At 38.5% G+C, this 27,216-nt stretch overlaps 1 protein-coding gene across 2 annotated transcripts in view; it reads right to left on the reverse strand.

Annotated features, from left to right (window-relative positions):
* Positions 1 to 27,216, reverse strand: part of nfasca (neurofascin homolog (chicken) a) — a 132,191-nt gene that overhangs the window by 82,977 nt on the left and 21,998 nt on the right. The window contains exon 1 of one of the 2 annotated variants that reach the window (XM_036559907.1): positions 16,222 to 16,542. The exons of the other annotated variant lie outside the window; for it this stretch is intronic. The gene's annotated coding sequence lies outside the window, so the exon portion shown is untranslated. Of the gene's footprint in view, positions 1 to 16,221; positions 16,543 to 27,216 lie in introns of those variants that run through there. 2 annotated transcript variants of the gene reach the window in all.

Below are 27,216 nucleotides of genomic sequence, written 5' to 3' on the forward strand. Positions count from 1 at the left end.
AAATAACCTCAAGTTAGACTCATCGTATGAATCCATAGGGTTTAATATGATATCGGCCCACCCTCGTTTAGGAGTGTGTTTATGGGAATTTTTGACCATTCTTCCAGAAGCTCATTTGTGAGGTCAGACACTGATGTTGGACGAGAAGGCCTGGCTCGCAGTCTCCGCTCCATTTCATCCCAAAGGTGTTCTATCGGGTTGAGGTCAGGATTCTGTGCAGGTCAGTCAAGTTCTTCCACACCAAACTCGCTCATCCATGTCTTTATGGACCTTGCTTTGTGCACTGGTGTGCAGTCATGTTGGAACAGGAAGGGGCCATCCCCAAACTGTTCCCACAAAGTTGGGAGCCAAAATCTCTTGGTCTGCTGAAGCATTAAGAGCTCCTTTCACTGAAACTAAGGGGCCGAGCCCAACTCCTGAAAAACAACCCCACACCATAATCCTCCCTCCACCAAACTTTACGCTTGGCAAAATGCAAAAAATGACTGTGGAATATTTAGTAGCGAGGAAATTTCACAACTGGACTTGTTATACAGGTGGCAACCTATCACGGTATCATGCTGGAATTCACTGAGCTCCTGAGAGCGACCCATTCTTTCACAAATGTTTGTAGAAGCAGTCTCTGCATGCCTAGGTGCTTGATTTTATACACCTGTGGCTATGGAAGTGATTGGAACAACTGAATTCAGTGATTTGGATGATATAGTGTATCAGTAAAAACGCTATATCAGTTAAAACGCTATTGTATTCTTTGATAAAAGAGTTTGTGAAGTATGGAGGCACTTAAAGAAACATTTACTTTTGTTCTCACATGAACATATTACAGAAAAAAGTTAGATTTTATGTGGTGATATTGACTGCTGACTGTGCATACAGCCTAAAGGTGATGCTACTGAAACAGTATAGTCACTGTACAGATGGTTATGCTAAATGGAATAATGGCAAAATTCAATGTTTTAAAATGTTTTCTACTTTTTTCTATAGTAAAGGCAGTGCATAAATTGAGTAGCCACTCCTACCTCTGTCATTTATTCACCTCTCCTTGTAAAACTAATCCTGTCCGAATGGGGTTTAAGAAGCTTCCACCTACCCCAGATGCAGCCAAGACATGTTTGGTGTTCACATTTTGGTTCTTTAGTTCAGCGCTGGATCTATAATGTTGCTAACAAACCCTATAAATCAATAGTCATCCAAATCTTTTCTGTAAATGCATCCCCAAAACTTCTGTCAGCCATGCTTAAACCATTTCCAGGTCTTCACTAAAGCAGTGGTGACTTGTCAATGTGGTTTAGTGCATATTATAACTGACTGTAAACTACAAAAATACGTAACACTTCACTGTGTAGCCGAATACTGAGGCAGCCATTTTATACAACAGGTGTGAAGCGGAATTCTGTCCCCTTTGTGTGCTACAGACTACATTTGAAATTTCTGTTGTTTTTTTTTAATAACTGTTATTCTAGAAGTTTTTGAACTGAAGATAAATAGAAACAACAGAAATTTTGAATGTAATCTTGTATTCTCTGTAGCCAGAATTTCAAACAACACCAGTTGTTTAAAATGGCTGGAAACCAAACTGTCAAGTTTGCATGACCTTAATGAAGACCAGCATGTGGTTTGGGAAAAGTTTTGGGAATGTATTTATGGATAAGATTTGGGTGACTATTGACTTCTAGTGTTTGTTAGCAATGTTAGCCTCATAGCTCCTGTGCTAAACTAAAGAACCAAAATTTGGACACCAAACATGTCTTGGCTAACCGACTACAACTGAGATAAATGAAAAATTGTGTAAATTTGATTTTTCACCCAATCTATTCCTTTACGCCTCTACTAGTTCAGTATGTGAAGTGGTACAAGAACATGAACCTATTAACCTTCCCAGAAATAACTTTTTTTCTCATGCTAGAGGTGTGAGTACAGTATGAGAACTAACAAGCAATGTTAAAGCAATATCAGTGCTATCACCAACACTGAGTGCGTTTACATGCACTTAATAATCCAATAACTGCGAAAATCAGATTTTGTCAGTAATCCAATCAACACATTTACATGCACTTGAGTAATAAGATAATAGGAAACTCCGGGTCTACATGAGTCAGACAGTAATCAGATTTCTACTTTGTAACCAGCCAATAAACTCACAGAAGAAGACCTGACGTAAACGTAACGTAAAACTCAAACTTCATGCTGCGTTAAAACATCACGCCACTTTACCTCAAAATACGAATATACATCATTTAGAAGATGAAGAATATTTAAATCCTTCAATGTGTGTTTGGTTTCAGCACCTCTCCAAAAGTGTTTTGCTGCCAAATTGCGACATCCACCGTATGTCAAACTGAGAAATCTGACAGAAATCGGAGTATGAGTTTACATGCACTGAGAAATCTGATTGCTGAGCTAAAATCCAGCTCTCTTTATCGGATTTCTTAATCGGATTTCTAGTATGTGTTTACATGAGCATTTGAATAATCGGATAACTGCAGAAATCTGATTATGATCGGATTATTGAGTGCATGTATACGCACTCAATGATAAATCTGTGGCACCTTAATATAGGCTAATTTTATAGAACAACTGATGTTCAAGTTATTCAATTTCCCAAAATTTTAAATTTTACCAAAAACCAGCTGAAGCAAACAGCACTGAACTTCATCTACACACCATGATCTTGTATTATGTTTCTAATGGAGACCTCATTTAGACATCATAATGCTCAGTGATAAGTCAGTGACTTATTTACTGACTCATACACTTATTTACTGAATAACTGGCTTACTGGCTTATTGTGGACATCCTCGTTAGTTTGCTCACACACAGCTCACAGCGCTTAAGATTTCCCTGCATGGAGACAAGACACTGGCAAGCCTATTAGATGGCTTGTTTTCATCTGTGTCCTTCATATCCAAATGTAACCTCTGCCTTAGCTGAAATATTTAAAAGCCCTGTCGTCCCCTTAACACACCACTTCCCCACCCATCTCAGTTGTTTTGTTTAATTCTCCCCAATGGAACCCACCGATCTGTCCTTCTACCTTTTGACACTTTGTAGTAATATATTTTCTTTCTAAGAATGAATTTTTTGTGGTAATTAAGATAACACATTATTGATCCCAGGTAGGAAATTTAGGTGATTACAGCACTATGACATATAACAAGAGACAGTAAACATAGAATAAAAAACTAAACAAAAGGAGAATGAATAAGAATATAAATATCTGTAAAAATGTGATGGATGATTGACATGACATGCATTTTTTTGTGTCCATTATTTTCCAAAAAAATAATTTAATATACACCTAAATCAAATTATTCAACAATGACTCTTTTATGTGAAACAATTTCCAGTGCATGCATACAAAATACATTTTTGTTTCTTTTTGCCTCTAAAAGACATAAAATATCAGGTGGTGCAATGTCCAACCATATATGTTAACTATTTAAAAAGGTAATTTGGTTATACAAAATTCTAAATAAAATAGTTTGGCATGACTTTATGTTTGAAAACTTTAAAATAACAACCATGTTGCAAAATGAGGCAACTTTAAAAGCACTCAACTTACTGAAAAACTTTTGTCCACAATTTCTTACTTCCTCAAATGTCAGGCGGCACAACCAAAAACTATAATCCTAAGAACTAATTTGACATGCTTTTAGGGGGACCAGGGTATTGCATCATAAACAAGTGTATATATAGTCACATGCAAAATTAGCTGCACCTGGACAAATTGTTTTGTTGACTTAAATAACTATGTGATAAAAACTTCACATCGTCTATAGATAACACACTTCTGCACATTTTAATGCACAGTTACTGTTTACTTGGTAAATTTAACATACTGGAGACAAAACAATACATAAAATTTTACTCATTATGATATTCACACCAATGTATTAAACTCAGCAAATAAACAGAAACTGTGCACTAAAATCTGTATAAATATGTAAATGTATTCCCTGTTCAGAATCTGCTAACTTATTTTCACTTAAAAAAATAAAGTAATTGACCAGGGGTGTTTAAACATTTGCATATGACTTTATATGGTTCATATCAGTTCATTGCAATTTATGCAGTAAAGTCTATTTTTTATCATTCTAGTTTTGAAGGGTGTCATAATTACTCAAGATATATATAGGTCTATATATATATATATATATATATATATATATATATAGATATATATATATATAGATATAGATATAGATAGATAGATAGATAGATATAGATATATATATACATCTAATGATGACAGCTAATATCTCAACCCAAGCCTGAACCCAACCATCTCTCCAGGCAAAACTGTTTATCACAAGCACACAAACCAGACCAGACTCCATTACCAAATAAAAAAATGCAATTGGGGTGTACCTAATTACACTATTTAATTCCGTTCCATGTCTCAATTCCATCTCTCTCTCACCCTCTCTCTCTCTCTCTCTCTCTGTCTTCCCCCACTTCCCTGCCTTTGAAAAGCAAAAACAAAACACACGCTCATTATCCGAACTGCATCTTGTTTCCTGTGAGCCCTCTCTCACCCCAGGCTCCACCCTGGCCAATAGTGGCAGACCTGGTCGCTAGGGCTCCTTAGCAACAGCATTGGGTGAGAGGAGAGTGTGAGTACGCATGAGTGTGTGCGCGCATGAGGCTTGTCCCAGAGGGTGTGTGATAACAGAGGTACAATCCCCACTACCAACCCAGGGTGTACGAGTGTGTGGTTAAAAAAGCATGTCTGAAAGCAGAAATCATCAGAGTAAGAGCAGTACTTACATTACAAGTCCTAATCGCTGATAAAGACACACAGCTGGAGCATAAATAAGAACATTTGCTCATGCAACATTTGATTATTTTTTTTATTTAAAGAGAAATTCCATTGTTTTTTTTTATTTCTGCATAATTCAATAGTTGAAATATAAATAAAGTGATTCAGAGTGGTCTCAGATGACTTTGCAGTGCTGGTGATATTAAGCAGGAGTCCCAATTTTATTTACAACCTAAAACACTCAGTGAACATACATGTCTCATGAGTTTTTAATATGTAATGTTGAAATGATAAAATAATGGAAAATTTAAATATATATTTGAGGACTCCTCACAATGCCCTGCATGTACCTCTCCACCATGAACAGATTTTAAAATTAACCTTTTTTTTATTTTAGGCCCAAACCTCAAAACTATCATAAAACATCAACAAATATCAACAAATATTATTGTGCATTTCACAGCACTACTCTGAATGACTTTATTAACATCTTAAACTCTTAGATTTTTTTTTAATCTGTGGAATTCCCCTTTGATTAAACTTCAAATAGAAAGTTAAAGAAATGTAAGTCACCAATTATTGACGTAAAAAACTTGATGCATATGTCATGCATATCATGTATTGTGAAAATGTTTTGGAGTATCGCAACATTATATTTTTGCCCTTTTATCCAGTCAATGGTCGTTTTCTTTTTTTTTGGGTCAAAGTCTGTTTGCCAATATGCCAACATACCAACATTTATTTTCCTTTTTTATTTTTTTTTTGGGTCAAAGTCTGTTTGCCCTAACTAGACAAACACAAACACGTGTAGACGGTTTCGCAATGAAGGGGAGTTGCTTTCTTACTTTCACAGTTGTCTCTTATTGTAAGATGAGTGGAGAACTTTTTAACAACAGAAATCAACTGAATTTATGTCAGTACGTCTGACATCGAAAAAATTATTTTTATTAAAACTGTTCCTCAGTGTGTAGGTGTTAGCAACCTGTCACATTAAAAACAGTAAATATTAACATGCATATTGTGATGTGATGCATTACAAAGCACTGAACTGAAGTCACATCGGAGAAAGGTTTTTCGAACATTGTATCTTTCCTGGTGAAGAATATAATCTAAATGTTAACGTTAAAAGCAGATTTACAGGCGAGCGCGAAATCAAGCAGTAGCACCAACATATTGCATCTCCATGTGAATACTAAGCTTCGTGTTACCGCTATATGTTTTCCATATGTGGATTTAGAGGTCATGCATGGGCCAGTCATGAATATTTAATGCACCCTGATGCCAGTTTGCCGTTTGAAGCCCTGCGCTGCACTAATGATGAAAGCAGCGAGTGGTCTGACTTGATCCAAATTCTGTAAGAAATCCTAATGTTTGTCTATTCAAAATTTGGAACCGTGGTTTAGATCTTATTAGAAAGACAAAAAGCTCTAATTTTATCCACCTTAAAAAAAAAACAGAAACGTGGCCAAGTGTAATCAAAGAAAGACAAGCTAATGAATGCTAGTTTAGTTTAGCTAGCGAAACGGGAAGCTTATAGAAATAGCTGGTGGGCCTAATTTGTACGAGCCCATCTGCCCGAGGTTACTGTGGTGATTAGAGGCATTCTGGGATTCCTGATGGGTTTGGCTGTGCTGTGGTACCTCCTGAGACGAGGGTATCCCCCCTGTTCTCCCCCTATTCTGCTTTCTACTTTCTCCTCCCTTGTTTGCCGCGAATGAAGCATTGGCGAGCTAAGTGGTGAGAATACAGTCCCCCTGAGACCCCCATGGTCTCCGTGCTCAGAAGAGCGTTTGTGTATGTGTGTACAAGCGTGTGGAGTGACAGAAGAGGGGTTTGAGCGGAGCTGCTGACAAATCCATTAATTAAATCCTCAGAAATCTATCAAGTGCATAATGACGACTACAAGAAAAAAAAGCCTCCTGGAGCTAATTTGGGAGGCAGCGGTCTTCTTTCTTTTGTGATTATTCTGGACACATGCTGGCATTAAAACAGCGACCCAGATTATGGAGATAACCAGCCAGTGAACCCAGTCAAAGCAGGGTCTTGTAATGGAGAACATAGCCATGACCCACTGAAGGCAATAAGACAATGAAGACGAAACCATCCATTTGGCTTGTTGTTTGACCATGCTGACAGATACTCTTGGTCTTGGTGTCAAAGCCTGAGGACTGAGGTTCTGTAAAGATGTTTGAATTCGACTGAGCCTAAAATTTGATCAAACATGACATTCCAGATATTCATTTCAGTACTAACATATAAAGCATGCATTTCTTTGTTCGTTGAGCCACTAAGTCAAATAAGATTTTCATCAGAACACTGTGTATCAAGATTTTCTTCCAATCACATTCAAATACACTCTTTAAAATAAAAATGCCAGAAAGGGTTCTTTGGAGCAGACAGCATAGAAAAAACCTATGAAAAAGCGTATGAATGTATCAAACGTTCTTGTCAACGATACATACAGAGACTCTGGCAATGTCCCCTTTACATCATTACAACCTGCTCCCAGAGTAGTTTTACTATGGCCAGCGCATGTAGGTAGATGGATGAATGGATGGATGGGTGGATGGATGGATGGATAGATAGATTTTTTTTTTTATTTAAACACAATTATTTTTCTAGAAATTCAGCATCAGGCCTTCTTTTCTCAAGACAGCCAGTACATTCATTTTTTCAGGCTTGCGGCTTGAATGCTAAATGTAGTGTGTGTGCCATGACTGTCAGTGAGGGTTCTTTGGTTAAACTCCTTTAAAACTTGGCAAGGCAATGTTAAATAAAGCAGATTTTATTTTAAGTTGGATGATATGGATTAGCATTATGGACAAATCTAACATTATTTATTTCTAGAGGGTTGCAAATATGCAAAATTAATAAAATATAAAAAAAGATATTTCAGCACAGTATCCCACCATTGCCTAAAGTTTATGCTCTTCCAGAGTACAATAAATACATCATCAAGTATCAGTTAGAGAAAACAGTCAAATTTAAACATCTATCTGATGCCAGTATTTTTTAGCAAATACTTGCCAGTACTGAAATGACTCTGCTATCACTGTGCATCCCTAGATTAGTAGATTAAACAGCAGAAATAAGAAACCCTAAGAACCCTTGTTTTTACAAGAGTTCAATTCTAAACAAAGGGGCATTGGCACTAAAATATTAATTATTATGAGTTATTCTCCTCTGCATAAAGAACAGGTTTCTTAGCATTTTTGAGGCCCTGCAGCATGTCTGAGATTTGGGTCTTCCCAGCCAAACACAAGAAGAATGCTCCCCCATCTCTCTTCACCGCCCTATCCATCTGATCCTGTTTCAAATGCCAAAGGGTCACTTCATGGGATGAACTTGGTAATTTATGCGCATTAAAATAACATGCCTTTTTATTGATAACATTCAGTCCAGCTTTACAGTGTGTACTCAAGGCTTAGGATTTGCCCAGATGAGGAATGAGCTGCAGCCAGACACAAAGAAACAAACAAAGAAATGATTTTCTCAGTTCAGCACTATGGCTGACTGTATTTTACTGCAAACTGATGCCAACTCAGAGACTATTGGTCATACACTGACCTGCTTACGTCGTCCTCATGCTTCACTGAACCATAACTCAAATCCACCTTGCAAAGCTGGCCTAAAGGCATGTGACCCTGTGCAGGTTAATGTTGAATCATAACCCACATTCAGTTGCTTCAAAGACACAATGTCACAATATAAATTTTCTAACTCTTTTACCCTCGTAGTCTCAGATCTGTTACAGGATTGGATGGGATTGAGACATTTTCCCCTTTGATATCCAGTGGCGTGCCGTGACTATTAAAGCTAAGGCTTCAATTTGGGCCACAAAGGCCAAAACCTGAGAAAAAAACTCACTAACTTTCCTTCTGGAGATTTACTTTCTTGCAGAGTTTAGTTCCAAGCTGCTGCCTCCCTCTTACCTACGTCCATTGCATTTAATCCAGACAATCAAGGACTTCTGAAGAAGTTCATTAGTTGGAGCAGCCGTAGCATAATTGTGGTTGGAATTAGACTCCACAGAAAGGTAAATTTTTTGGACTGGGGTTGGTGACCACTGGTTTAGAGTGCAGTTTTTTCATGAAATTGGTCTCATCCATTCATAATCAAAACATGTTTGGTTGATTTCTCTGTCACTTCATAATTATGCTTACTGTTAATCTAACACATTAGAACTTCTCTTCAACTCTTGAAGCCCTAACCAACAGGAGAGCTCGCTTAGCTATTTCAACCTAGATACTTAGCGGAAAACAATTCCTGATTAGCCAAACTTTCACTGGGTGTTTCAAGAATTTAACCCTTTTATTTCAATCCTGTATTTAACAATAAAACAAGAATAGTACTGTTATACTTGTAGAGATTAAATACAAGCATGATTCTGTTAATTCTGTAAAATTACAAGCATGATTCTGTTAAATAAAAATGATCATGCATTTTTTAGTTCACAGATATCATTAGGCCTTCTCTGAATGATATATTGTGCATATTGTTAGTACATAAAAAAAAATGTTCCCAATTGCATATCTGATTGCATAGCACAATACCACCACTCCCCACCTACTTTACTCTGATAGGATGCACCTGGGTGCTTAGTTTTAAGCACTGACAGTTGTTTCCAAGAAAGACTGCAAATGAGAAAAAAAGAAACCCTCTGAGGAGGCTGGTGTATTGGTGAGGGCACATTTGCAAAAGCTAAAATTGTGATAATGATCAACAAATGATATATTGTGCAGCAGTAGTCTATTTTTTCACATTTCTATTTTCTTAGCATTTTATTTTACATTTCAGTCTGAAACACTGCTGACAAATCCACATCTCTCCAGGCACTGGAAAAGTTTGCTCCTTTTCCCCGCCTTTGGCCAAAGATGTGCTTCTAAAGATGCAGTCCCTTCTCATCAAATAGCAGTCACAAGACATGTTCTGACATCTCCAAGCTACACCCAGCACTAAGCATGGATAAATGGTGGAAATGACATCCTAATACAATTACGTCTTTCTATAATCACATAGGAAGTCAATCTCAGCTTGACTTGGCCTTTGCTTGAATTTTACAGTATTTCCATATTTCCACACAAAGGAAATTTCTATAGATCATTGAGTTTAAATGTGCTTCTGGGCATCAAGCTCCACAGAAGTTTATATGGCACATGCATGCGTACAGAAATGTATAGAAACTCAGTGATGCACACAGCTTTAGGTCCAACTGTGCCAACAACTGCGCCAATGTCTAGGATTAGAACATCTGGCCTACATTCACTTCAGCTGGTAAATGTTCATATCTTCCGCCAACAAGACTGTCTGTCCTGTGTCTGAACCCGATGAGAAATGTAAAGAGCCTATGACCTGTAGTCGAGAGTTTGTCTAAAAATAAGCCAAATGGAGCTATTTTTGAAAATAAATGACTGCATGCAGCATTCATTTTGCTGAGGGAGTCTCTTTTTAGGCTGAGATTCGCTAGAAGCCACGTGGACAGCAAAAGCGCTTAGCTGGTGTTAACACAAACGGTGAAAAGATTAATATTATTGGCAGTCACCACTGCTATGTCCCTCATTATGTAAAATCGAAGGGGACCTCTGGCTCATAAGCTGGAAAAGGTCAGCTCTGGAGTAGACAGATGTCTTTAACCCTTAGTAGCAGAGTTATAACTGGTGTTGCTATACTATTTCAAGGCAATTGCATAATTAATTACACAGTTAGTTATGTGAAGAATGACATTTATATTTGATTCTATGTCAACACTTTGGTCTTTTTTTGTTTGTTTTAACATTAAGAAATAGCAAAATCACTGCAAAAATGTAAAGGATGTTTTTTTTTTCTTTCTGCAAAACAAGACAGTAATTTTGCAAATCTGACCAGCAGCTGGTATTTTTGACTTGTGTCACAAAATGTGCCCACTGTTTTCTAGTAGCAGTGTGCTTTGAGTCAACATGTTTACTGTTGTCAGGTAAATGCAGATTAATGTCTCAAAATGTTTGTCCATGGCAACTGATTGCAAGCTACAGATGTGGCAGACAGAGATTCGAAGTATTCCTTTACTCTGAAAATACATCAAGCTTTCCTTATAGTCAGTGATAACTATGACTTCTAAGGGTCACTAAATATGCCAAAAAAGTCCAATTCTTTCTCAGCTCCATGACTGTCAGACAGTAGAGTGACGAGGCTAGTGTCCTCTCTAAACAACCTCTCTAAAACAATGCACAGTAACCTCAATTACAGGTGCATTTGCCTTGAAATTGAGAGAGATATTCAGTGTATGAGATGAAGGTCACAGCAGATCTAACAAAGAGCAATTATTCTTCCCTGCACTCGATGGCTGCACACTAAAATGTCCAAACAGTAACGCATGCTGTATATGAATCCTTAAGCTGCCTTACACGAAACTTGCACGCAACTTATGTTGTTTTTCCAAGACATGGGAAGATATAGGTTCATTCAGTGCAGAAGGCAGTATCATATTGTACAGTATATGTGCAATCTGTCTAGGGGGAGGAAAGGAGATGGGGGGCTTTCAGAGCTTTAGCCTAAATATTTGCTTTGAAAGGCAGCCTCTGTCCATTAAACCCTTCTCTCCAGAGTCCTCAACCTCTTCAGCAAGACCAGCGTACACAAAAGGATGGGTTCCTCCCCCACCGAAACACACATACACACACAAACACCCACACACACACTTCCCTTCATTTGTTCCCTAGTGCACAATCACCCTCTTGTGTGCTCTGCCATGTAACAACTGTACAGCTTATTCAATGGCATTAGCGTTATTACACAACACCGTAATGTCATTGTCGTGAAAACACCGCCCCGTGCCATGAGTGCTGATTTCTAGCGCTTTTGAGAGCACTCATCTGTGCTCCTAATGCATTCTGTGGCATTTTAATTGAAAGGATGGATAAACTAAGCTTGCGAATCATAGTTACAGAGAAGCAGTGGTGTAGTCTAGCCTGAATATATTGTGACTAGCAGACCCTCTCCATATCCACAGACAGAAGCACAGCCACTACATTCTATAGCATCACAGCACATAGCAATGTAACTAAAATACTTACTAATACTAACTAAAATACTAGCTATATAAATGCCTATGACCCAATAACATTCAATCAATGGTGTAATTCAAACGTAATCTTGAATGTATAACTACTACTTAATATTAGAGGCCTAATATATAGTTAGGCCTTCAGTTCAGGCCATACATGTCAAAACCTGGTCAAAAACAAGGACAAAAACACACCTCTACAATAATGCAAATTACTACCAGCACATCTATGGGGTTCTAATACCATGTTAGCTCTAACTTAACTAACAGTGATTCATAAGAACATCTTTAGGCCATTCTAGATTAAATACGGCATTTGGGCATTTGAAGTTTCTAAAAGACATTCCATGTTGTATCTGAAGCTTGGAACAGGCATATTAAGATATATTTTATCTAGTATGTAGCAGGTATACTGGGAGTCTTTCAGTAAAGAGCCCTGGGACAGAGCTGCTGCCACTGTTTTACATATCTAACAACTGACTGGAACCTGGTTGGACTACAGCTCATATTCACAGCTAGTGAAGTATCTAGGACTTCCAGAAGAACTGGAATGACCTTTTTTGGACTCACTGTAAATCAAAACATGATTAGTTGATTCCACTTTCACTTCCTATTTATCTTAGGCAAAGTTTCTGAAGTCCTTGTGAAAGAAATTTCTGATTTTAACCAATGTGTTTCCACACAAAACTTAACAATGAAATAAGAGTAGCAGTACAATATCTAAAAAGTAAAAAAAAAGCATGAGGATTCTACAAGACAAAAATAATCCAAAAATTATAGACATACTTTTTTTACATCACAAAAGTGATTAAGCCCTCTCTGAAGATCCTGATGGTTCCTGACTGAATTTAGCTACTGATATCAGAATCAGTATCACAAGAGAAAAAGATATGTCTATCCCTGCCTAGTGGTGTCCTAGTGGAAGTACAGCATTTACATATGTATGGGGAATACATATTTGCAGAGCAGCAAATATGCTGGTATGCTTGTATTTGTGCAAGCTTTTCAGACTGTTCAATGACTGGCTTGGGGAATGACAAGAGACCAAGCCAAGAGGTACCCATGGCAGAGCACATCCAGACACAGTGGCCTCAGACAGATGTGACTGCTGTGTTGCTAACGCTGCACATCAGTAGAGTGAGATGGGATGAGATGGCTTTTCCTAAAACATCCCTGACTAAAATGTCAAGCCAGTTTAATGAGCTGTTCTACTGGTCAGATCTTGACCTGAACTGACAAATCTGAACTCAGATCAGAGAGAGAGAGAGAGAGAGAGAAAGAGAGAGAGAGACAGAGAGAGAGAGAGAAAGAGAGAGAGAGAGATGGGTTAAAGAATGCATGTAATGAGTGCAAAAATTAAAAAAAAGAAAAAAAAACACAGTCCTTTTTCTTGCCAAGCTCTAATTGCTGTGTAACGATCTGTGAAAATAAATTGTGAGAACTACTCTAATTAAGGTCTTTTACAATGATAGTAGCCCTTTAATGAACTTTAAATACCATCAAACAAAGACATTTGAATCCAGATGTACTACTTAACAAAGTCCTCACAGCATCTGTTACCATGGCATTTCTGCAAGTTCCACAAGTACTAATTAAAATGTGTAAAGTGCAAGCAAGAAGAATGCCTGTTAGTAGGTGTGAACTCACTCACTTTCTCTGTGGGTATGCAGACTTGTGATGGAGGCAAGTTCTATGGAGAAATCTGACAGCCAGTGCTAGAGATGACGCAATACCACTTGTCTTTCTCGTTATCGATATTGAAATTATAAGTATCGTCTGATACCCCCACCAATGCAATATTTTTTCTTTAAAAACTTTAAAATTAGCTATTTTTAGCTGGGAGAAAAAAAAACATGCTAAAATATGGCTTGCATGTGCTGCTGCAAGTTGCCCTGAAAAGCTTGAAATAGCAATAGAAACTCAGAGGCATCATGTCGAATGTCAAAGAAATTTTTTAATCACATCATATGCCCTTAGGTATTAACATCACACGCACCGCTTAGGTCTCAAATGCAAACTCAACGTTATACTGACTTAGATATGATGACAACAGTTCACTTCCATCCTTGGAAGACAAGAGCTTTCTTATAATACTCTTTCAATGCACTTGCAAATATCAGATTCATCTGCTTGGGCAAGGGGGCCAAAGCATGACTGACATTACAAAATGTTTCCACTAGAGAGGTCTCCAAATCTTACATTGTATAACTTTAAGAGGGGTAAACTACCCAGTGCTAGTGCTCCAAAATTTCAGTCACCAAAAATGTTAAGCTGAAAATGTTAAAAAAAAAAACTAGTGCACTTTCAGTTTTAGGCATTTAGGCAAAATTTTACACTTTATAAATATTTTTAAATATAATGACAATTAAAAACTGTTCTGTAGTGATTTGTAATCAATTTTCATGCCAAGCTTCAAGAGGGGATACAACACCCAAGAACTTCTCCATTAAGGGTTTAATACACCATTTGAAAACATGACATTGAACTCAATACACAGAATACAGCAAAACAACAGAAGCAGAAAGGAAATTCATAAACAACAGAGCCAAAGTACAAAGTACTGTATATACTGCAGTTATTTTATAAAGTTTTATGTTAACTGTTTTTATTTATTGTCAGCTTTATTAATAATAAATGTGTTTTCTCATTTTTGTTTCATTCAAAAGCATTAATGTCACACTTGTGCAACAACACTTGTGCAAAAATCTCAATTTTTGTCATTTTTCACCTTTTTTTCGTCTAATTTGAAAACTTGAGTTACCCTTTAAACACTGTTAAAATTACCTGATAAATGGACCAACACCACTGGCCTAAAATTACTTGGAAAAAATGGTTACATTAACTTTCATTTCAAGTTAAAAAGATTTTTCTTTCTCCTGTAAACTATTTTGGAGGTACAATTTGGTTTTTGGTGCAGCATGTTCCAAACTTTTTCTGTTTTCAATGCATTTTAATATGAAATCACTGTTTGTTTGCTTAATAAAATATGTTGGGAAAAAATAAAAACACAAAATGTGTTTTTTTCCAAAATGTTGAGCAAATACATAGAAACTGTGCACTAAAATTTGCAGAAAGTAAAAGTTTATTCTCTGTAGAGGTGGCGTTAACTTAGTTTCTTAATCACAAATATCATGGATCACTGTTACTCTAGTTTCATACTTAGCTTATTATTCTTACGCAGTGTTAGACTACTTGTGGCTACTGTTATCACATGACCTACTTCGCTTCGCTTTACATTATGTAGCAGTTCTGGCATTTTTTCTCTGATACACGATCTAGCACCCGATACCAATACTGTGTATGTGATCAGTGCTATCACAAGACTTTGCAGGAATCTGACCACTCTACACAGCTGAATCTGACCACTCTAATCATCAAATCTCTGGTCAGTTTGAGCTGAAACATGCCCCCTTATCTGTCTGACAAAATATGATCAGAGTGACTCTAAATGACCAACGGCCAGCAGACAGGCTGTCAACAGTTCAGAGCGCAAAGTGAGGGGAATCCCTGGCATTACAAGAGAAAACATAGAGGTTGTAGATTATGAGGCCCATGAGGCGCAACATGTAGATCTGAACCAGTGAGAGCGATCGATAATTCCACTCGTCTGTTTCAAACGAACTCATCAATGAGTGTCTGACTGAATTGGCTTGGGAAGAGCCTGGCTGTCTGTGTAACACCTCTGTTTAACTCACAGTAATATCTATGATCCACTACTCACAGCATTTAACACATAACATACATCATACATTATCATCCGAGCCCAGCAGCGGACGTCCTTTCAAAAGTGCTCAAAAGCGCATCATTAGGGAGATGTGCAGCCAGCGTGACAAATGACCATCACTGCTCAAAGGCACACAATTATACACTGACAGTCTTTTGTCAGTGAGATAGATATCAAACACAGAAAGTCCAACACAAAGGCTGGAGGCTGTAAAGTCACAATGTTACAAAGGGGGTCTTGCTTAGAGCTTCAACAATTACTCAAATGATGCTAAATCCATGAGGTAAATGGCAGACAACAAAATGTGTGGCATTTGTGAAAGTGCAGCATGGTAGGATGAACATGCATGGAGAAAAGATCACATGTGAAAATGAATGAAAGCTGTGAGCATGTCAAGCTCTCCCTGTATGTCTCTCTCTCTCTCACTCCCCCTCTCTCTCTTTCTCTCTTTCTAGCAATGAAAGGGGCAATTACCAGCCTCCAGTGCCAGTGCTTTTCAATTTGACTGCAACAACAAAAAGCCTCTGAAAAAAGTGATGCACTGAATTTACTCAAATGTGGGCATTATCTCTATATGAATTAAATATATTACATTTAGTCCTTCAGTTTACTCACTTTTGGCAACAAAATATGTTGATGTAATATATCTTAGCTTACTTAGAATGAGAACATAGGTACAAAAGAGAAAGAAATTACCTTTCATATGAGCTTGTAGGTGTCGGTATTGGTCAGTCTGAGCTGGACCGGAGCACGAGACATCTCCAGCGGCACTAAAATAAGTCCTCATGTGCTAGAGCCGGTGCAGTGATTTATGACGCCAGTTTAAAATCCAAGTCTGGGTCACTGTGTCTTATTGTCTCCTGGAGTAGAACGCAGTAACAGAGCGGCGTGTGCGCGTGTTAATGATGCCGCTATCCTCTGGTGGTGCATCCCTTTCGCTATGTATGTTGCGCGCTCTCTCTTTTTCTCTCTCTCTCTCTCTCTCTCATTCTCTCTGGTTCACACACACGGCAAACACAGATTCCCATCTGTCGCCGCCCACTTTGCCTTCTCCCAGCCCACCTCATGAATAATAAAAAGCCCCCTGGGCAGGCATCCACCCCCATCTTTGAGAAAACACACACACGCACACACGCACTCACACGCACATGCACAAACATCCTTGCGAACATACACACACCTCGGTACATACATACATACACTCATATAGCAGGGGCAGTCAACCATGCAGGCCAACCCCCATGACTTCCAGCCTGCTTCTTTCTCTCTGGATGACTGTGTTGATTTTTCTGTTCAAGTGCTGTATTTTTCTTTTATAAATATTACAGTACTACAAGTATTACAAGAATAACACATTTTATTCTTATCTATTTATTCTAGCATTCATGTGTACTTTTAAGTGAACTCCACAATTAAGTCCCCCATGGTACAAATGTACTATCAAAGATGCAACATGGTCCATATGATCCAAATTTGTACATTAAATGAGTTTTAAAGGCAGATTACATTCACTTTCCCAGGAGAAATGGGCCTATTTAAACCTTTTCAGAAATAAATTAAAATAAAAAGCCTAGAGTGAAGACAGGGTGTATGGATTCAGTGCAACATTCAATATGGCACAATTGTGATCCATAAATAGAGAAGCTGAACACATGGCCTTGAGGCTACCACCCGGGTTTTTTTACACTGAAATGTACAGGTGTACGCATTTGTGAGACAAAAGAAGACAAATAACAAAAAGAAGACAATTAAAGAAGAACTTGAAAACTGTAGATTGTCAGAAGCCTGCTGAGGCGAGCTGTCAGCTGGCAGGGGATTTAGCGTTTTCCCAAGCCAAGCTTGAAGAATCCCCCTTCACTCTCCATATTTCGACCTCTGAGCTTCGTCCCACTTCTCACCCTACATTTTCGCTTGCACCTTCTCCCATCCTCTCTACCAACCGCTAACATGCTAGCTAGGCATACACGATCATTCTGATTACTTCACAGCCTAATTTGCTGATGGTCAATCTTTTTTAACTGAACAGCTTTATACTAGCCATATAAATGACATTAATTGCTATTTAATGAGCCAACCTGGTATTTTAATTCTGTAAATAGCTACAAGTAAAAGGCAACTCACTATTTAGCAAAATGAATCATGCATAATGATGCTACAATATTTTGTTATAAGTGTACCAGCAGCATTCACATACAGCGTGAGTGCACTTTTCTGGCTTACATTATTTACAACACAATATTGCAAAACAAATCAGCCAAAATAATAAGTTAACTGGCCAAATGCAGATTGTCTGCTGATTCCAATCTTGTTTGATTCCAATCATGTCTCCCCAGTGTTGGCTGCCATAAGAAAACATCATAAAACCTGTTTTATTTTATTTTTTATTTTTTTTCCTGCTCTTTACAGTGAACAATTCAAGATCAACAGACAAACAGAAATGGTACTTGGTACTCCTACTAATCAACAAAAACGAATGTGCACTTTCAACAGAATTTCTCTCTTACTCAGCAGTAAGAAAAAAACTTACTATACTGTTACCTAGATCTTCTTTGGGTCACCAGGGCACAGGGATTTCACATAGACTGATACAGAGAAAGAGAAGATAGTGGAGAGAGCAGCTGAGGAAAGAGAGAGCAACTGAGGAAAGAGACAGTGGCTGAGGAAAGAGAGTAGCTGAGGAAAGAGAGAGCAGCTGAGGAAGAAGAGAGCTCCATAAAATCAGTGGTTCTTAGTGTGAGCTCCTGAGGAGATGGCAGGCGGCGGAGGTAAATGCACTGCACAGACAGAGACTGCTGAGCCAGAGACCAAGTGTTAATTAAGCACTGTATTTCTGGCCCCTCAGACTGACCAAAACATAGTTTACGCTTTAGTGCCCACTGCACAAGACAGAAATACCACAGGCAGTGCCTGAGTCTGCATGTGCATGTATGTGTCTGACTATGTATTAAGCACACTGTAGAGACTAAATGTCCTGAGTATGAGGAAAACATTACATTTTTCATTGAATTTTACAGTTTTAAATTAAAACTGTCATTGATGATACTGATACAGCAATATTGATATTTATTATAGTCCACATGAGCAAAATTGCATTTTCACCAAAAAGGTCTTTTATCTGAAAAGGAAATAGTAGCAAAATAGCAAGAAAGATTTCCCTTTTGATTACTGAGGATAAGGTTAGGGTAGGCATAGGTATAAGACAGAAGTATTTAGCTACGCTAATACAGAAGTCAAAGGAAATGCTCCACAAATATGGTAAAACAGACATGTGTGTGTCGTATGTAAACGAAAATAAAGACTACAAAGAACATTACATTATTTTCCATCAGGTTGTTTTAAAAATTCTTTCTCTAATGTCAATCTTGTCTGGAGCGCTTCATATCCCTGATCTCCAAAAGTACTGCTCATAATCAGCAACTCCAAAGGGGTTCAGGGAGAAACGGTCATCAAGGAAGGGAAATTTGACTATGAATCACTTTATACTGTTTATTCAGTCCTGGTGCTTTGCCAAAATTGAGCAAGGTCAAAGACTGCCACTGTGAGATCACTTAAGAACCAGAGCGTGTGATTTATGCAAATGCTTGATGAGAGGAGACCAATTAGTATGACCCGATGTAAGAAAATCTCAACACAGCTATATTCACAGGTATGCCGCTCTAACACAGACCCAAGCATTAAACCATAGCCTCACTTTCTGCTCAGATCAGAACTATGGGACAAACTCAAATGGACAAACTCTAACCAAACACTGTCAATATCCTGATTGATACTGAAGGTGGTTTCAAGGGGTTTCATCTTAGTCAAGTAATTGACTACTCAAGTACATGTTACGTAACCTCCTATTCGACTAGAAAAACACTAAATTTGCTGTCTGCGACCAAAAGAAAAAGAAACATCAAAAACAGACCCGCATGAAACAAAGTGGTATTCAATGTTCGAGCAATTCCAAAATAATCTCTTGAATAACTTTTAAAGACAGAATACTATTATAAAACGAATTTATACATTTCGAGTATCTGCTGTCTGATCCACTCGTACCAACACAACACACACTAACACACCACCACCACGTCAGTGTTACTGCAGTGCTGAGAATTATTAACCACCCAAATAGTACCTGCTCTGTAAGGGTCCATGGGGGTTCTGACCACTGAAGAACAGGGTAAAAGGGGCTAACAAAGTATGCAGGAAACAGATGGACTACAGTCTGTAATTGACTACAAAGTGCACCTGTATAGTAAGTGGAGCTGATAAAATGGACAATGAGTGTAGAAACTGATCAGTGTATAAAATTCAGGCTGTTTATAATTCATTTTCAAGTAACCAATTGTTCTTTCATTTCATACTAGAGTACTCGAACAAAAATCCCTGCCAAAAAAAGCAGCATAGACCAGAATGAATTCTGTGCTTACCTAAGCCGGTTCATACTGGTCTGGTGCCGGTTTAGCTAATCACCCAACATGGTCATGCAGGTTGCCCAGAATACCAGCATCCAACACAGAACATTTGCTGGTCTATGGTGTTTTTTCTTGCAGGGACGACTCAAAATGGCAACTTTCATCCAAATTCCCTGTTGTTCACAGGGAACACATCTGACTCATTACAATATGCCAGCAGGCAAAAGTCTGCTTGGTTTCCACTTTTGTCACCAGTGTTTAAAAAAGAGGACAGGTGCATCTACATTATTGTAAATGCCGGCCCACTTTTAAAAAGCCAAGTGCAGAAATACATAGGTGATTGACAGCTAAGTCAGCAGGAGGTACCCCCTGACTCACTCTGAGGTAGGTTCAAGGAACGCGTTACAATTTAGGGGGATTTAGTTCTCCATGGTAACCAAATTGAATTATGATAAGGCATCTCCTGTGTGGCTACTGCAGAAATCAACGGTGGGAGTTTAACAGTAAGCACTGAGACACAGATAAGGGCTTCATTTTTATGCTAAGCTTGATTAAACACAGGAGCGACCTTTCTTTGCTCCTCTTCAGCTCTCAGATCGAGGAATGTCATGTGTAAACGCTAGTTATTGTGGATGTTTTCTGTGTTTCTTCGCTAGAGCTACAGCTGAGTGGACCACAGGGTGGATATCCCAGGCTGTGGGAGATGTTTCACATTCTCTTGTTACTTTTGACGTCTATTGTGTGGGTTGATGCAAAACAATGGCAGCGTGGACTGAATGAGAGGGTTGTTTTCACTGTACGTCATTTGCAGAGCTGTAAGTGAGGAGTGTAAAGCTCTGAATGATCTTATGGAAACAGTGAGCAGGAAGAACACTGAGAAGTAGATCTTCTGAAGTGAACAGGCCTTGGTTCTGCAGCTTTGTAAAGAAATTGCACATAAGAGTCAGTGAGGTGTTTGTTAAAGGCACTATTTTCATAAATCTCAATGTTAACTTACAGTCAGCAGAAGCTAAAGTTGTCAGAGTGTAAGACAGACATTTGCCATCAAGCAAAAGCAAGTAGAGCCCAACAGATGGGAAGATTTTGTGGCAGATACTGATGCTGATTTTATAATCCAATAGTTTTAGTTAAACTGTGCTTTAATGACAGATATGATATTAAGTCCTCAACAATTTCACATATTAAAATCAAATAAACAGCAGAAACTCACATCACTGAGGGGTGGAGCTATCCAGAGTTCTTTAACGTTGTGGTTTTGCTTAGTTAACTCTTCTTTTTCTTTACTTACTTCAGAGAAAAATGTATTGGTGCTATACACCAAAGACTGTATGTTTTTGTTATCCTAAGCATAAAGGTGTTTTGTGTACAAATTCACCGGTTCAGATTGTATTGTTGTCATATTGATAAAACAGGGGGTGACTCATATTGCGCTTCTCAGTGGTGCAACCATCCACGGTTTCACCCCATTACTGGGAATCCCTGCGATGCCATGACTAAAATCGTTAGTTCTGATTATCACAATATTGACAGTATTTTTGCTGACATAGAGAAAACGACTGTTATTATTATCTCACGATGTATCTGTCAGGCTATACTCCAAAGAGCCATTTTTTGGCATATTTGCCAAATGCTTCATTTATGTCCTACAGTAAACAGGGGAGGACAATATAGAAAACATATATCACCATACTTCAAGATGTTTTCATATGTACATGAAATATACATAAGTATCACAGTTTATCTGGGGTTTATCTGAGGTTGGAGCAGACACAATGCAAAGTGATTTAAAAAAAGGAAGTAAAAATATGAGCATTTTTTTTTACTGGACATAATTACATCCAAATAGCCATGAGCAATTACACTCTTGTGTACTATAATCTTCATCTAGATTAAAACACACAATAGATCAAAACCTTAGAGAGCTACTCCACAGGGGAACCTCTCCTAAACCTCTTTTTAGGGAAACATGCACTTGGTCAGTGTATTTTTAAACATGCACTTGGTCAGTGTATTTTTGAATATATCCAAAATATATCCAAAATGTGCTCAGAAAAGCTTTTTGTGGTGTAAATTATCATATCACATCATATGATCATATCGCTCATCCCTAATAGTATATTGTATTAATTTTATTTACACAACAAGTAACTTCCACAGGCAAATTAAAGTTTCCTCAGCCATCTACAAAAAAGAAAAATAAATTCAGACGTCCAGTGTACTGTTTGATATATAGTGTAACCAGTGCATGTTAGCATCACAACCAGTACAAGACTAAACACAATCAAAGAAAACAACGTATAAGATCAGGCAGACATAAGCACGAAAGCGCCTGGATATGCTTACTATGTGGTGGGTAATTAAAAAGCACATTCTTCTACTGCATGTTTCAAGAGCCATCACAAAGGCCTTTTCTCTTGATGGCATCAGGTGTGAGGCTAATTGCACTGTTTAAATATTTAGGAAGTTGTGCTGGATCGCCATAGCCAACAGAGAAATAAAGGGAGTGGGAGCGAGAGTCAGTGAGAAAGAGAAAACCAGATAGAGAGAGAGAGACAGGCAGAGTACAAGATGTGGCCATAAAGGTGTGGAACAAAAAGCCTCTTGTTTGCGTAACTTGGGAATGGCACTGAAACCCAAACATGAAGGCGCAATACTAGAGCAGCGGAGCTGTTTGGGCAACACAAGGCCTCCTGTCGTGGAACAGCTCAGAGACAAACAGGATGTTCCACCACATTTGTGCCTCCAACTCCACAGTAATCAACTGGACGCCTCATTAGGGACTAACAAGAGCTTTGGAGATTTCTCTAGCAGAGGCAGCGGAGCTGCCAAACTGATAGTGAGGCCACGGCTAAAAGCTGCCTGTAATGAGCTGAAACAGGACCATGCAAGCCCCAATGGGACAGATCTACTCTGCCACATTCTGTCAGACTGAATTAAGCAGTGTGAACTCATTTCAAAAGTTCTGCATAGTTTCTCTGCATGACCTTATCTCAACAGATCACAGAAAAGCGACAACCTACACTACATGGCCAAAAGTATGCGGACACGAACATCACATCCATTTGTGCTTGCTGAACATCTCATTCTCAGATCATGGGCATCAATATGGGGTTAGTCCTCTATACAGGCTCCACTCTTCTGGAAAGGCTTCCATTTAGCCACAAAACCATTAGTGCGGGGTTGTCCAATTTTATCCACATAGGGCCACTGTGGCTGCAGGTTTTCACTCCAAACAAGCTGGAGCACACCTGACTCCACTTGTTTTATCAGTTGGTCTTAGTCGCCAAACCCAGATTTGCCTGTTAGACTGCCAGATAGTGAAGTGTGACTCAATACTCCAACACGTTCCCACTGCTCCAGAGTCCAACTGCGGTGTGCTTTACACCACTCCAGCTGATGCATGCCACTGCGCTTGTATGCAGCTGCTTAGCTAATCCATGAATTTCATAGGCAGTTTGGAACTCAGTAGTGAGTGCTGCAACTGAGGACAGACAATTTTACAGATTATCTTTAGCACTCAGTCTCAATTTGTGAGCTTGGAAGGCCTACTGTGTGAACAGACTGCTAACCGGTGAAGCTGTTCAGTTCTTCTCAGTATAGATGTTGATCATGGACTGATGTCTGATTGGAAGTATATTTAGGTCATGTTAGGTGTGGAAGTCTCCAAGTGTCACTGGTTTACAAATGTGTCTCAGGCAATAGCATGTGCTGTGTATCACATAAAATCACCACAGACAAGTAATCAAGTATTATTGGTACTAATGCCAGGTGTCAATGGATCAGGACTCAGCAGTCTGGCTGGCAGTGTCTCCGTTGTGGCAGTGTCTCTAAGATTAACCAGTGAGAGAAAACATAATTACATAAATGCCATAATTACAGTGTCATATCATAATACTCAGCATGTCACGTATCTTTGAGAATCGCAATAGAATTGTACCATAATAATATCATATTATGGTTCTTTTAATCATTCCCTCCCTATTTAATACTAATAGTGGACAGGAAACTTGACTATGTGTATACAGACTGCCTCACTGTGGGTTGCCAGTAGGGATCTGCAGTACAATATAAAAGCTTTCTGTGCCCTGTTCAGTTTAGAAATACAAGACAACAAACAAGTAGATTTAAGTAACCATCTAACCAACTTGTTAGTCAATATATCTGTGTTGTCAACTTTGACACAAGTGGCTATTAAGCCTGAGGATTAGACCTAAGAAGAGCCTTTGGGTTTGGAGCAGCTGGTCTGCCTGTTATCAGATCCACACAGCACTACACCTTCTCTCTCTCTCTCTCCGTCTCTACATTGATTTGAGGCCCATGTGCTCTTGCACTGAAAGAGACAGAGAGTGGTCCAAGGGTCAGATTAATGGTAGCAGTTGAGAACAGCTGCTGCCGCAGCCAAACAAGACTCATCTGCGTCCGCCTGTCTGCTTCTTCCATCCTTTCTCTTCACTTTCCTCTTTCCGTTTATTCATTTTACCACGAACGCAAACAGATAAAAAAAGAGATATGCAACAAAGGAAGTAAGAAATCAAGCACTTATGCCTCGGAGCGAGACAGATCTGAAATTAATGACAATGATTAGCTTTAAGATGTACTTGAGAACAGGGAATTGCTTTAATGATAAGTGCAGTCTAAGAAAGCTTTCTTGTAGCAGCCATTTGTCAATTCCCCTTTGAAAAATATTTTCCTGTCTATATACATGTCTATATACATCCAAATTTCCCTCACCACAGCTAAGGGCAAGAGTTCAAGACCACAATGTTCAGAGCCCTGTCAAGTAAAAAAATAAATACACTCATGACACTCTAAAATTAATATAACCTTTGGGCAGTTAAGAGGTCAGAAGTTAAGCTAAAGTACTACATCTACTAGAGCAGATGTCAAATAGGCCTTTGCCATGGAGACAAAGAGACAACACCATTATCAACAGCAGGGCCCTGAGTGTCCGCATGTCTCCTCCATATGCCCCGAGCACACTGCTTTAGCTTAATATGAGAACATGAGCAGGTTAAGCAATTGAATGAAGATCCAAGACAACAGGGGTGCTAGAGGGGTAAAATGTCCATGTCTCCTGATTAGAACATTCATTGGAAATGGAGGCAAGAGAGGAAATAAAAAAAAGAACAATAACAAAAACTGCTAAAAAACAAAAAGATACAGTATAATAATAACAACAGCAAGAAGAATCAGAATCAGTCCGAGGGAGCAGTTGGTTCACAAGAGGAAAAATGAGCGCAAACTGAAATTATGCAACAGTTGCAAAAGCCACAATGATATAAGATGGCACCTCATCTGCTGAATGTGTCCTTTGTGGTTTGATAGCAATACTTCAATATTTAACATGGCTTTTGTATTCTACAAAAACACACATCTGCCACACCATATGGATCATGGTTCATGTGTACAACTGACCCCTCTGAAGTCTTTATCATACTGGTTTGTGCAGCGTAATTATTGTACTGTATTTACTGTTGGGCCTTTGAGCCTAGTTTTGCACTGTTGTGTTTACTTATTGTATTGTAACCTGACATACTGTACTGCTTTTTTACCACTCTGTGCTTATATATGGATGGAATTAGCGCTGTTCAGATTATTCAATTACACTAGATTAAAAACACTAGATGAGCATTTAGTTTCTTTATAAATCAGCAATAATTACTTGGCAGTTTGCATGATGATAATGCACTTTTTTTTTCTTTTTTCTACATTCAGTGACATCTTTTTAAAGACTTCCTTAACTTTTTTTCCAATAACATGCTCTATAATTAATGAAGGGCAATGAATGGTTTGCTTATTTAATACTTTGATTACTCAATTAATCATCAAAATAACTGTTCTCGATTACGATATGATCAACATAATATCCCCTAAATGGGATAACAAGTTCATCTTGACTCTTAAGCACTGCAACTACCACACACTGTGACTTCTTTGCTGTGATGATAAAACCATACTATTAACAAATGTAAGATAAAAATCTTACTTAAAACATACAGTCATAGCCAAAACTTTGGGCAACCCCGGTCAAATTACATGTACCATTATCATGTGTGACTTAGTACTATCAGCAGTCTGTCCTCAACTGAAAACAGCTCTCAAACAAGCAGGTCAGGATGGAGTCAAACGCATGCGGAAGCCAGGCGCTAATCTATGTCAGTCAGGGAGGCAGCTCTGGTCTTGACATCCGGTGTGTTAAGCCCTGGGGTCGTGCTTCAGTTTAGGCTCCAGACCTACTTTACACCCACGCCAACAGAAGGCCGAGCCCGCGTGTTAGTTAACAAAAGCACTACCCTGCTCATCAGTCGGCTGTCACTTGCAGGCCCATTCACTCCTCTTCTGTTAAGGGGGTTGTTTGGCGCCCCCCCCCATCAACAGGAGGTTATGTCGTTGCTTCAGTTAATTGCTGGCGAGCCTCCCGACTGCCCTGCAGAAGTCTGGACAGAGGAGGAGAAACCTTGGTCTCCTACCAGCGCGCATGTGCACCCCCTCTCTAACACACACACAAGACAAACCAGCGTTTTGGTAGACAATAGGGCATAGCAGCTGGACGGCAGCACCACGAGGAAGCCCTGCATACTTAATTACCGAAACCAAGGAAAACCATCTGTAGCGTAGACCAAACATCTGCTTGAAATCAATAAGAAATAACAGCAAAAGAAAGTTGCTTTTCACTCATTTGCAATTATTTAATGCTTCTTTTCATTTTATAATTAGATTTTCACATTTTGATTCTAGTCATGTAGATTGGTCACATGCTAGTATGGGCTCTCCTTCTACTGTCCAAGTCCAGGGCTGTCACTATGAATTATATTATTAATTACATAATCTACTGATTATTTAATTGCAAAATTAGTTTAAGAATAAAAATGAACTTAACCGAGCAATAAAGAAACACACAAAGCCATCCAAGGATTGTAAATTACATTAATTGGAAAAGTAAATCTTTAAAAAGACTTTAAAATACATAAAAAATACAGTGTGATAGAGCCGCTAGATTACGGCAAAAATCATAATCATGATTATTTTGTTCAATATTGAGATTGTGACAAACACAATTACTCATTGACTTTGGAAACATGACACATTTAGTGCACTTAAAAAAGATAGTTGATCTTATTTATTTGAAATGTAGTGTAGTGTAGTGCACTCCCACAACCAACTGAAAACTACTAAACATAATAACATTTTAATCAAGAGTTTTTAATCAAGTTTAATCAAATAATCGTGACAGCCCTATGAAAGTCTGGTGTTTGGTTCACTGTCCGTACTTTGAGATGCACTGATAATGACG

This window comes from Colossoma macropomum, unplaced genomic scaffold (genome assembly GCF_904425465.1).
Source record: "Colossoma macropomum unplaced genomic scaffold, Colossoma_macropomum, whole genome shotgun sequence".
NCBI lineage: Eukaryota > Metazoa > Chordata > Actinopteri > Characiformes > Serrasalmidae > Colossoma > Colossoma macropomum.